Source organism: Coptis chinensis, chromosome 8 (genome assembly GCF_015680905.1).
Source record: "Coptis chinensis isolate HL-2020 chromosome 8, ASM1568090v1, whole genome shotgun sequence".
In the NCBI taxonomy this organism is placed as follows: domain Eukaryota; kingdom Viridiplantae; phylum Streptophyta; class Magnoliopsida; order Ranunculales; family Ranunculaceae; genus Coptis; species Coptis chinensis.
In genome coordinates this window covers 96,235,827-96,250,242 of record NC_141463.1, presented here as the reverse complement: position 1 = coordinate 96,250,242, position 14,416 = coordinate 96,235,827, and the positions used below count along the sequence as shown (strand labels likewise).

Here is a 14,416-nt window from a genome sequence, read left to right as displayed (position 1 = left end):
ACAGAACCCAAAAGCATATATATATATACCAATTTTTTACATTTCAATTACACATAACGCAAATCAGCTAAATGAAGGTGGAATAACTCACTCCAATCATGTTGATGAGTCTCAATTCTAATAGCATAACTACATGCTGAGCCAAGAAAGAGAACTATTTTTAGAGGAAAAGTTTTCACCAAGTTTGTAGATTCAAAGTATAAATACGATTAACTAATAGGTTCAAAACAATAGAAAGCTTCAACACAGAAGATTTGATTTTGATACACACACAAAATAACTAAGATTATCAAGTATGCAAAGTCGTACGAGCTAGGTAGCCGACAGTGTGAGTACCAACTTACAAATGTGCATGGAATTCTAATAAGTCAAGTGGTCTTATTGTACTTATTATTGTGTACATTTGTAGAGATAATTGATTGGATTTCACGACTATCTATGGTTGAGGTTTGTGGTACTGTTTAGTAATAGAGTTTACAATGAACCTTTAAGAAAAGTCATCAAGATGAACTTAACCATGTAAAGATAAAAATTCCTCAATAAGAACTTAACACCAAATTCCATCAAGGTTTTATATATATATAAAATAAAACCCCACATATTCAACACTAAACTGCCCAACACAAAACATGTTTTAAAATCAGTCTTAAATCCCATCATTTAGAAATATGTACCATTAAAGTTCACTTAGCATAAGAAAAGCAATAAATATACACTCAACATGAAGATGAACTTACGGGAGTTCCGGTTTGCCGATCTGTCAACCATATTCTCCTTTCAGCATGCAGCCCGTGATGTTTGTGCACCTCCTATCTTTTTGCCAATTTCAAATTTTTGTTTGGCCACCTCAGCAGTTCATCCACAATCCCTATTCACACCAAGCTGACAACTAAGGCTAACAACGTCGACTGACATTAGAAACATGAAACAAAAAGGAAAAAATCAACTAATAATGTAACCCTAAATGATATCACACCTCGTTGTTCATTGCCCTTCTCTGGGAAAGTGATTTTGGTCCAATCCCTATTCACACCAAGCTGACAGCTACGACCAACAACGCCGACTGACATTAGAAACATGAAACAAAAAGGAAAAAATCAACTAATAATGTAACCCTAAACGATATCACACCTCGCTGTTCATTGCCTTTCTGGGGAAAGTGATTTTGGTTCCCTTTTTCCAACCTCGGTTCGATCTCTATTGTCGAGGGATTTCTTTCTTGGTGTAGGTCTCCTATAAATGCAAAGCAAAGCACACAATTAGATAAAAAATTTTAGGAAGTTATCGATCAATATCATCACATACAAACATCTTCTTTATTTTTTTACTGGATGTTTTTATTAGTATATATTAGCAGTAGAATAGTAGATTCATTACAAATAATCTCACCAAACACAGAATTCAAGCCTTTAAAGTAAAAAACAACGGAGTTCCGTATAAATTTGTAAAATGCAGCCTTCCAGTTGCCTCCCCCAATCTTCTCCAAAAAAATAATAATAAAATTAAAAAGATAGAAGAAGAGAATGAATGAGGAGGGCATCAACGCAAAAAAACTTCTTCAAAGCTAATAATCTGAAAAGCCCACCTCCTTCACTAAGCTGACTAAATATTCTAAATGACCATCACTACTTTTGTTTCCTTGACCTTGAGACACTATATGTTCGTCCACTGATAAACTTTCAGCACTACTTGCAGAAATTAGAGCGCATGTTTGCTGACCAACATTTTCTGGCAAACCATCCTATTCCAAAAGCGATTAAGAGTTATTACACCCTTGTGCTGTCTGAACCCAAATAGGCATCCCCTGCATGGAAAGATTTTCAGAAGCACTGGCATTGATTTTAGCAGTATCTACTCCCCCCACCACCAACAACGATGCCTCTTGTGGATTTCCGATATATTTATCAACCATGTCAATTTCTTTGGAAGAAGTAATATGTTCATCTTTACCACTGTCAACCATATTCTGGGTGAAATTAGAATCACTACTCAATTTGGAGCCCGCGGCATAGATTCAACCTTCTCCACCTAACTGGATGGGTTACCCATATTTTTGCTGTGATCATGATCCACACGTCCTCAGAAGTTTGATCTTTCAAGTTCAGAGATCTAGCAAAAGTGTCGAGGTCCAACATTTTAATCTTTTATAATCGTTTTTTAGTATTACTCTTCTTCTTCAACGGACACAAAGCTACTATCAAGTACTAAAAACCATGAGACCAAAGTGCAAAATGAAAACTTTGTAACAAAGTTCATAATAAAGATAAAGTTTTACCCGAGAAGCAGAGATAGTAGAGTTCACAACCACAGTGCATGCAAGGATATTGTCTGAGAAGACAGCATAGTGACGGAAATCTGGTTTGTGCAATCTGTGTTGGTTTGGAAGCACCCTCTCTTCAGGTTGCAGAGCAAAGTAATCTGCAGTCAGCCGCATGGATAGGCAGTGCAGTCCTTTTGGAGTAGTCCTTGAAGCAAGTTGAACAAGATAGCTCTTCTAATTTTTCTGTGTCCAGACCTGTTCTTCAGCATTATGGGTCATTGCATGAAGTTTAGTCGTCATGGAAAAGCAGTCAGGGTAAATATGACCTACTTTGGAAAGGACAGCCTCCATGGATTTCATTTTCTGCAAAGCACTGACAATCTTCTGGTTTTAGATAGATGATTCAAAAATTTATCTCTTGTCCTACTCATTTTCAGGTTACTTACTTACAATTGAAAACATCTTTTCAATTAGACTAAGCATTAGCATACCTTCTTGACAAATCTAAATCCTTGGATGCTTCACCAACTGCTCGTTCTATCTCTTTTATCCCAATCTTAACTCTTTTACTAAGTGAGAATTGCTGCCTGGAGGCACAAAATTCAAGTATGCCTTGGCCCTGATCACCTGATCTTTCATCTCTCTTACTTTTTCATCACTTACTGTCCGGGGCTAAGAGCGCCCATTACTTACTTTTCCTATTGTTTGTTTATGTACCTGCATCCAAAATCAAAATAGTTGGTAAGCAGACGGCTAAACTAAACAACGCCATCTCCTCAGCTCAAAAATTGTAGCAATCAAATATCAATTTAAAAAATCCCAAAGACTTAATTTCTTTTCAGACTTTGTAACTTTAATTATTTAAGCCCAAGTCAAATACATTCAGGATATATGCTGGGCCACCATTTCAGCGATGAATGTGAAACTTGAATGTAACTTCTTTTCAATTAATAGAATCCATTTGTTACATGTAAACGTGTTAGAACGTCTTACTTGTCCTGTATATGCTTATTCATCGCTCTCTTGTTGTTACTTCATACCTACATTCATCATCATGATATTTAAATCTTAAATTTTGCTTAAAATTATCTCCTCACTCACCACATATTTCATCATTTCAAATGCATCTCCCAATACAAACTTCAAACGCACTGCAAACTTTGGTTTTCAAATCAATATTGATTGTTGAGATATATAATAGTTGCTTAGTAACACATCTCTCGTTCCCTTTCAACGATTTGCCAAACCAGTACCACATTCTTAAAATTATCATTGTTACAATAGTACATTGTATATATATCAAATCCATCATAAGAGCTTTCATGATTTTCTTCGTTCAGCCTAGTACTCCAATTAACAAAATGACAAATGCAAAGAACAAACATACCTTTTCTTTGATTGGGTGTAAATGTGATCCACCTCGACTGTTTCCTAAAGAATAAAAAGTTCAGCCCCAAGTGATTAGTTAAACTAATGCTCACCACTAACAACAACTAATCAAGTTAAAGTACCAAAAACACCAACCATTAGTATGTATTGTATCCGTATTGCCTCTCACATCACGCCTAACTACAGACTGAATATTATTATCTCTATATATATATTAGAGCTCTCCCCTCCTTAATTGAGGAAGCATAGCTAGAGTATCCACGTGTCCATACTAATTACGATAAATCAGGAGTAAAAAAATTGTCAAGAAAAAATAAAACGCGGTGCGTGAGAAAACCCACCCATTACCTCTTCCTTCCCAAAACCCACCGTCTTTCTTCCTCTCCCCAAAACCCTTCCCTTGAATTTATCATCAAAAGAAGTGTTGCAGTTTCTCCGCCATGCTCATACCTATTTCAATTTATTGCAAATTAGTCCCTACTCGAATGTGCATCTCGAGAAAGAAGAAAGAAGGTTTCTTAATACCTTTAAAACCTTGGACTCTTTAATAAAAAAAACCCTTATTCGGACAAAATTCATTCTCCACGAAGAAAGAAGGTTTTGAACTAGATGTAGCTTAATCGAACCCTTATAAATGGAGACTACCGGTTATATATTTCTAATCACATTCCCGAAGTCTTATAGTTTCATATCACGCCCGATTAGCCCGATCCACCATCTCGAAATGGAGACTATGAGAAAGCGTTCAATAATAAAGTTAGGGATGAATCTCATGTTTTTCCAAGAGTTGATAGTTGAAAAGAAAAACCGAGAATCGAAAACCTTGCTCATTGTGGTTTGCATTTTGTTCGCGGAACCGCATTACCGAGGTTGGTGGCGATGAGTTTGGATATATGCTTGCCGATATTCTAAAGGAGAATAATGTGAACAATAAAGGATTGGGTTTTGATCCCGGTGCCCGAACCGCTTTTAGCTTTTCTCACATTGAGGGACGACGGGGGCGTGAATTCATGTTTTCGGAACCCAAGTGCTGATATGCTTCTTCAAGAATCGAACTTGACCTTGACATCATCACCAAGGTATGTAAATATTTTGTTTGAAGTGTAATAATGGGTAGAATGTGTCTAATATCTAACTGTCTTTTGAATTCAAGATTAAACCTTTCCACTCTTTAGATTTATATCTCTTAAACTTTTTTTCATCAAGAACAAGGTAACTAATTACGTGATGACGGGCAAAATATTCCACTATGGTTCTATAAGTCCGATTTACGGAACCATGCAAGTAAACCCACATTCTTTGCAACAAAAGCTGCAAAAAGAGTTTGGAGTGCTTTTGTCCTATGATCCCAATCTTAGGCTTCCATTATGGCCATCTGCGCAGAAAGTGCGGAGAAGGAATCCGAGCATATGGGATGGCGACATAATTAAGGTAGTCATCCACATATTTCAACTAAACACCCTATGAATGTACTACGGCGGGCTTTCTCTTAAACGGACATGTTAGGTGGGGCAGTTTATATAGTGTCTTAAACAACTTTTTAATTTACGCTTATTAACTTCTTGGCGGCAGCTTACATATGACACTATATAAGTTCAAGAAGACAACTATATAACATGTCCAGAACGGACGATGCATTTTAAGAGAAAGCACTGTACCCACGGTATCTGTCATTCCCTCTATTTAGAGCGGAACCACGATGATTTGGACAATTGTCAATTATCTTGCCTCGATTGTTTTGATTCTCAACCAGATTAGTAAAGAAGAGATTTCCTTTTTAACAAAAGGCGAAGACATGTATGATGATGCGGTTGTCCGTAAACTATTCCATCCGGATCTAAAATTGCTTCTTGTGGCGAGGGCCCGGATGGTTGCAGATATTACACTAAAGTAAAGACATGGAAATATTCTTTTGAACCATATATGGTGTTATAGTATTGAAGGTCATGTTCTCGTATTACGTGAAACAATTCCATCAGGTTCACAATATCCGCCTGCTGTTTCTTCTTTGTACGAGGGATTTCAACGGCAGGTAAAAGGTTTAAAGGTGGATCTTTGTAGACACTCTTGGTCTTTGGAGATGCTTTTGTAGCTGGAATATTATCACTGATTGCTGCTGATCTTTCATTACTTCAGGTATATATTTTCATGAATTAGTGTGGTCAATTCTTTATGCATGCCTAAATTTTTTTTGCATCCCAACCCTTATCTGCATCAACTGCCCATGAAGTCCACTTTTGCTGTTTTAGAAAATATTCGTAAAAGCTTCCAAGTCTTGAGACTGAGTGCTTCCTTGAAGTGAAGGTTAGCCTCAAAGGAGTACGAGGCATAAACCTTCATTTCAATGAGCAAAAATAAATTCTAGAAAAGTTTTATGAACTCAAGAAACGCATTTACGTTTCGATTGACACTCGAGCTGCATGAACGAAGTACAAACACATAGCACTAAAATACAACAAAGGTTTTGAGGCGAAATAATAGAAGTTAGAACTTCGACACTAGAAAAACCCAAGATATAGTTACACACCTCACATGGATCCAAAACTTTAACTTCCATTGATTTGCATGAGTTTATCCTGGAAAAGCAACATGATTGACTTGATGGAGTTTCGAGCTCTCAGGGCCCTCAAAACAATAAAATAAAGGAAGATATTTTTAAAAAGAAACAAAAGAATTGAAAATATATAGATGGTGAGTTACTCATTCTAGGTTCGCTTTTGTTGTAGAGACGTTGGAAGTCAAATATATACCAGATAAGGAAAATGGGAGGGCGCCTTGGGGTGGGGGTGGGTTGGATTTAGGAGGTCAGAGGGTTATCACACTTCACACACTCATGGTCTCATAGGATGTAGCGAATCGATTTTCCATCCAAACAGGTATTTTTTAATTTTTTTGACAATCAGTGTTTCTATAACTTATGTTTTTTAATCTTTCATCCCTGCAGTTAGTAAATAAACCTAAAATTTATCATGCAAGGATGAACTGGCACCACTGCCAAAACGAATTGAAGTTCCCACAATTTGATGATTGATTGGGTATGCAATTTCCAATTTCAAACTTAATACACTCAAACTCAAAATGGAAACCCAACAAAACCCCACGACTCTCATATTTAACCGATCTCTCTCTCCCACTCTCTTCTCTACCACCCAATCTTTCTTCTCCCATCAATGCAAGAAGATTTGTACAATTGCAGACTTTTGATTAAAATTAAAGAGAATCTGATTTGACTCAAGTCGCAGCAATTTTGGTTGGAGAAGATCCAATGATTATATATGGGATAAAGAGAGATTATTGTGCAGACACAAGATTGGAATTTTACAATTTGCTCCTGATGCAGTATCCACTCCTACTTCCCAAGGGTGATTCTGGATGGGGACTGAACACCGTCGAGACTAATAGGAATATGATAAATTGTCTTGGTCATTCTACTCATATATTCTTCAGGTATAATTCTACTCATACCAAGTTTTTTTTTTCAATAAGCGCCTATGCTATTAGCTAGCAGTGACACTTAATTCAATTGATTGATGCTCGACTAAATGCATCACTTTGTTACAACAGATTCGGCACCATGGTTGTCAATGAAATTTTTTTGAAGTTGTCGACCCGCAAAGGAAGACTGATGTATCATGTGAAAATAGAAACACGTAAGCTGATGAGGTATTTCCGACTTAACCAAGATATGTGTCATTTATGGTTCACATCTTTGTTGAACTTTACATTTTTTACGCATTCACCAAGAGCGAGCATACCTATTATGACCACACCTAACCATAGAAACTATGGACCTCATAAGCTTTTCCCATCTAGGATTAGGGGAGGCAAGTCCCTACCAGTTTTATTGATGTTTGAAAAAATAAATTCCAGTGTACAAAATTTCATCACCATCTTTTGGGATATCAGTATACAGTTCCCTTCGAAGGGATACACGAGTCCACAGGGCTTGCTACTCGAGTTCTATGTGTTTAGAGCTTCAGCCTTTAACACATCTTTGATATTTTTGGATAAAGAACCAAAGTCAAATGCATTAGGCCTAACAAAACTAACATATGCTTCATTTTTCTTACAACAATTGAATTACGGTATAAAGCAAATGCAAATGTGTAAGGTTTTATATATATCTAAATCTATTGGATGGATCTTATAATTATGTACTAGACATAGACGTGTTGTATATTATATAGATATCATCGAATAATGGATACATCTGCATGAACCTCTTTCTCATTTCACTATCAGTTGATTCATCACTCTCTCTTTCTATAAGGTCTACTAGCCTCTAGGCGATCTCAGGCTAGAATTTGATGATTCCCATGTTGCATACGATGTCAAATCTTATCAAAGAGAGCTTGATTTGGATACTGCTACAGTTAAAGTGAAATATTCTGTGGGTGATGTAGTGTTACTGGAGTGCCTTTTCTAACCATTCAAACGAAACCCGTAATTGATTTTTTTGTTAGCATTTGGGTTACCTAGATGCAAACAAATCTTCTTTCTATGACGGGATTTATAGATTTATGCATCATTTTTTCTTTAATGGTTGCACCTAATGGGCTCTATGTCGTATGCATCAACTATAACAAGGTTATGCTTGCATTACTATATTACTTCATTATGTGTGAGATATATCTGTCAGAAATTTAAGGGCTGGAAATCGATTGATGAAGTTCAGTACAAACTCATTGATATTTTTTTGCGAGTATTGTCATGTTGAGCTAGAACTTCCCCTAGCACTGTTTCAGTGGTAGGAACATAATGTATGTTTACTTCCGAAGTTAAGATTGATGATGTATGTAGGATACCTCATTCTGCAACTGGTCACATAATCTATCTAATACTTACACACTTTACCGATTTGGAAAGTAAAAAATAAAACTCCACGTAAAAGTGGTTCCATTGGGTATTTCCATCATGTAGAGGACGACCATCATGTGTCTCTATATTCCTATCGGTTCCAGTTACCTTCTTCCTGATACACAATAGATAATAGAAAACCACTTTTTCATTTTGTCCCAGTGTTCTGTATTATTTTGATGTTGACGATGCTTTATTTTTTTGGACAGAATAATCTTCATGAGCTATGGTCTCTGCTTAATTTTTTTACTTCCGAAGATTTTTAGTTCTGCGGAAACTTTTGATGAATGGTTCCAAATATCTGGCGAAAATGACCAGCAAGAAGTTGTTCAACAACTTCACAAGGTAAAACTTCTACCGCATTGCAAAGCGATAAACATTTTGTTGACTTTAGTTGACTCAACAACTTTTCTGCTTCTTGAAGGTCCTTCGTCCATTTCTCCTCGAAGATTAAAGTCTGATGTTGAGAAAGGTTTACCCCTAAAAAGGAAAACAATACTTAAGGTAGGGATGTCCCAATTGCGTAAGCGGTTTTACCGAGTTTTGTTGCGAAGGATCTTGAGGTTGTTAATGCCGATGGAGCGTAAACGCGTCTTCTCGAATATAGCTATGCAGCTTCAGTAAATATTGTAACCATCCATATCTATTCCAAATGCCGAGCACGGCCCTCCTTATATCGCCCCTCCTTATAATGACAATGGAGACCATCTTATTACCGGTGCAAGTATATCTTATTTCGTAATGCTTCGGATTTATTGGGATTTAATGATCAATCAACTTACTTCCAATTTATCCCTCCTCCGAAGATTAAAGTCGATGTTGAGAAAGGTTTACCTAAAAAAGGAAACAATACATAAGGTAGGGATGTCCCAATTGCGTAAGAAGTTTTACCAAGCTTTGTTGCGGAAGGATCTTGAGGTTGTTAATGCTTTGGTGGAGTGTAAACGTCTTGAATATAGCTATGCAGCCGTAAATGTTGTAACCATCCATATCTATTCCAAGGTCTTTGAGCCCGGCCCTCCTTATACTCTGAGGAGACCATCTTATTACCGGTGTAGGTATATCTTATTTTCGTAATGTTTCTTTGGATTTATTGGGATTTAATGATCAATCAACTTACTTCCAATTTATCCCCCTCCCTCCCTCCACCAAAGGGAAAATGGTTCTTTTGGATAAGCTACTTCCAAAGCTGAAAGAACGAGATTTGAAGGTCCTAATATTTTCCCAGGTCAGTATTTGTCCCATGCTCTGTGGTGTTTTACTTTTCTCAAAATAGTCTCATTCATGGTGTAGTGATTTCCTTTTAAAATTTGGCCTTTGGCACATTTACTTTGTAATTAGATGACTAGACTGCTGGACATTTTGGTATGGATGTATTAATTATTAGATATAGATTAGTTAATAGATATGGATTAGTTAATGGATCAACATGAATTCTTATGCTACACAACTGCTGTCATATTAAAATCTATATAAAGACATCAATATTCAGGAAGCATTAAACAAAAACCAAAGAAATCATAAGAAAACACATCAATATTCACGAAGCATACACCATCATTGAAAGGTTTACGAATACCCTTTGAAAGTCGAAAGTTTTTTCTTCCCCCGGGTGAAGGTTTTTCCCTGGTACACCATCCTTGAAAGGACTCCAAATTCCTTCCACTGAAGGTTAGTATTTTTTTCCCCTGGTAATAATAAGAAGGAAAAATTATTTGGAAAATCTTTGTCTTGAATTTTTATTGTTAGTACATATTTTTTGGTACATAAGAAGAATTATTTGTTGCTTCTCGCAAAAGCTTTCACCACTAACGAACACCACCATCACCCCAACAACAAACTAGCAAGCACTTATTGGAAAATCGGGGATCCAAACCCCATGACGTCCACCAAAAAATTATCCTCTATGATTCTAAGTGAAAGAATTTCATCGTTAACTTCTTAAAAGCTAGAAGAGAACGCATTATGTCCATGGAGGCAAATATGCACAAGAGACAAACAAATAAAAAGAACTCAAAAAAATTTGGATCAATATTCTTGACTAAAACTATAGAATTAAAGCATGAACATGAGAAACCTCTTTTCTAAATAACGACATATCTAAAGAGCAATCTCCAGTTTCTTGCCCCATGGTTGGAGAGGTATATCTCAAGCTTGCGAAGTACATGTTCAGAGTCACGCTAACCCTGCGAATACTAAGTTTCAAACTTGACACTTTCTGTATCTAGCTTTTCTTATTTCATACAAGTTTAATTAATGCATCCTCACCCAAGGAGAGAAAGAACAAATTTCTCTAACGATACCAATGAATGCTAAATAATAACAATTACACGATACCTTGATTTCAAGATGGGGTTCGACCAACCCAAACAAAGCTGTACCAAAAAAAACGAGATTTGGCACCATCACCACAAAATAATTCTTTTCCTTATCTCACATAAAAAAAACTATTTTCTTTTGGGTCTTAGATAGTGTACGGAACTCATACTACACTGATAATAGGCATAGTAAAAAGAGCATGGGTAGATAAATATCGGCATCTCTATAACGTTCTTCAACAGCAGCAATTAGCATGTTGCGGTCAAGATGACAAGATCAAATTCTTTAGTCTCAACACACGGCTTACCGTCAGGCCTGTAGAGATGAACAATTAATACCACAAATTTATCTTCTCACAGCCGGGATTTAACTCCATATTCCATTCGAGATTTAATACGACAATAAAAAAAATGAAAATGAAAATAGAAACTTTTGAATTATTTTCCCCAATACATCAATTCATGTTCAGTTTATCCGAGTTTTATTGTATTCACGGTTCACACACACCTTTGGTAGTTTGTTGCAGCTCATCAACTGGGACGCTGAACCGGTTACTTTCGGATAATGTTCATTTGCTCCTCAATATTATATTACATGCTTTTGTGTGCATTGACTAAGCACTCATATATGCTAACTTATCAGTTATTGCTAGTATACTCAAAGCGCCGCATGAGTCACGGGACACACCATATTCCATTGCTTTCGACGGCAACTGTGCTAGATGTCCTAATAGTCGTTGGTCAACTTTGGTTATCACTAATACGCACCAGTCCACCCATCACATTTGGTTGCTTATGAGTTAAGCGATTCCTTTTGTTTCCAGGCTTCGGTGATATTCTGTTCTACATGATTTGGTTGACGAAATTTATCAGAAAGCGATGAACACCAATAACAATCCAACTTGAAAAACTGCATCAAGTATTTGATCAATTCAATGGAAGTCCAAATAAGGAGATGATTAACAATTTGAAAGTTGAACTAAATCAACACGGTAATGTTTCAGAAAAGAACATAGTTACTTGGTTTCGCAACATGCGTGCTAAGTTGAAAAGAAAAGCACTCATTAATGCAGAGAAAGATTCAGATGAAATTCAAGTAGAGATTCAAATTTTTCCAAAGAAGACCAAGCCTAATAATATGGAAGAAACTTCTGGTGACATTGTTCCTTCACAAGAAAGTATGTCTTTAACTTACAATGATTATGACAAGTACTTCATATGTTCATCACACTAATATTACTCTTAAATTTCAGGTTAGCATCAAGTATCAGTTAGAAGAACAACAACTACAAAGTCTACCCCAATCAAAAATAAAACAGAGGAGGAAAACACAGAAGAGAAGTTATAAATCTAATCGTCTTAGTAGAATGAAACGTAATAGTAAATATTTTATTCTTATGTATTCAATTTATTGTTCTTATACCATCAAATACTTTATTAAATGACATATTATTATTTTTTTTAAACAAGTATTTATACCGGAACAAGTGAAGAAGAAGCTAAAATAAATAGAGCTAAAGCGAAAAAGATATGTTGAATTTGAAGATCATTGGAAACGATAATTGCATTCACGATGAAAGTGATGATGATTACCTATCACAAATGAGTGGATCTGATTCGACATTGAAGTGGACAATGAAACTGAAGTTTCCATTTCACGTGGAATAGATGTCTCACATAAAAGTAATCTTCATCTGACAATGCTTTATATTCTTATTATAATAAAATTCTTTAATTTTAATTAACTTTTTGTTTTGCGGGGAAGTTGTTTTGAGCCTTTGGATTTTGGATGTCCAACATCCATATGTTCTCATTATTGGAGCTATTATGCGGTGCGAAGAAAGGAATGATAGGAGCAAAAACCTATTAATCCTAAATTTTCCATATGTTGTCGAGAATGGAAAGGTTCAATTGCCTCTTCTAAAAGATACTCCAGATTTTTGAAGAATCTTTTGGATTGCAATGGAGGGTCAAAATCGTTAAATTACATGGAAAACATCAGCATTTACAACTCAATGTTCGCGTTCACATCTACTGGTGGACAAGTTCAGAGCTCAGTTAATGATGGAAAGGCACCCTTTGTTTGTAAAATAAAAGGGCAAAATTACCACAAAATTGGAACATTGCTTCCAGCTGAAGGAGTACGTTCAAGGTTTGCACATTTGTACATACATGATACTAAAAATGAAGTCACCCACAGGTTGAACTCTCTTAGTAAGAAAATTGTTAAGAGGAATCCAAAATATGCTTTAGATTCTAGCATTGTTTAAGGATTGATTAATATGTTGAATGTTACCAATGAACTCAGCAAGACTTATAGAATGGCAAGAGATAGATTTAAAGAATGTCATGTGGCCGACGTCAGCATACAATTGATTAATAGAAGACAAAAAGATGGGAGACTTTATAATTTGCCATCATCAAAAGAGATAGCTGGTCTAATCGTTGGCAATGGTGATGAATTTAACGAGCACAAAGATGTTATTGTGGACAAGAAAGGATTTGGCTTGAAGAGAATCAACGAATTGCTTCCAAGTTTCATGGCAATACATTATCCACTTTTGTTCCCCCATGCTGAAGATGGATACCGACTTGACATTCCATATAGAAACAATGCAGTAGCTGGAAAAAGAAAAAATATTAGCATGAGAGAATACTATGCTTTTAGATTGCAACAAACTTAAGATTGCAGAAAAGAACGACACACTTAGAAATCAGTGCATACAAATTCAGGAAGAAGAAATTCAGAGTCTGAAAGAAGATATTGATTATCTAAAGGCAATTATAAAGAGAGAATGGTAGAGTTATGATTATCTCTATGTAATTATATGTTCAATCTTGGAGATGAGATGACTTATCAAACATTTTTACATATATGGAATCATATCTTTAGTAATAAATGTAATTATTTTTTAGCCAAGGTTTTGTGTACAATGTGCTTGAAGAAACCTCTGCATTGCCAAATTCGTGAGCGAGAAGCATAGAATTGAAGGAGCATGCAGCGTGCAAATATCTGGGTTTGATCAACTATATCTACTCTTAGGCCCAATGCTTGCAAGATTACTTTCAGTACCAATATAGAAAGGAAAATAGTAATCTTTGCTCCCAAGTGCAAAATTATGCCCCTGTTGGCAAATGACACCGAGTAATGCATACTTCTTTGCTCCATAGGCAAGCGTAAGCAAGTAGAAAGATAGGCGTAAAAGTATATCAAACCACCAATAACTATGTTTATAATACACAAGGAGCTAACAATTGCCTAAAATACATCAGATTATTCCCGCTCTTCCTTATAAATTCACCATTCCTTATAAAACCTCAAGCCAAGTTCATCAACACAGTGAGGCCAATAATTTCAGCAAGGTGATAAGGTAAGTGCCACGGCACAAAATATTCATGTTGGTTTCCTTACTTCATATTCTATTTTATCATAGAAACGAACAATGAAACATGCATAGAAAGAGGAAATGAAAGCTTCAATTAACTTGAAAAAGTGAAATATGAAAATTAGTTATTGTCTCTTCTACATTGCGTTATCCCATAAGATTAATACATAATCAGAACTAGCAACAGAGATGCATTGATAACATTT

General features: G+C 35.9%; 1 pseudogene; it reads left to right on the top strand.

The window, feature by feature from the left end:
• The first annotated feature begins 4,412 nt into the window (after window positions 1-4,412).
• On the top strand, window positions 4,413-8,987 carry LOC147484761 (putative fructokinase-6, chloroplastic; annotated as a pseudogene).
• Window positions 8,988-14,416: the final 5,429 nt, after the last annotated feature.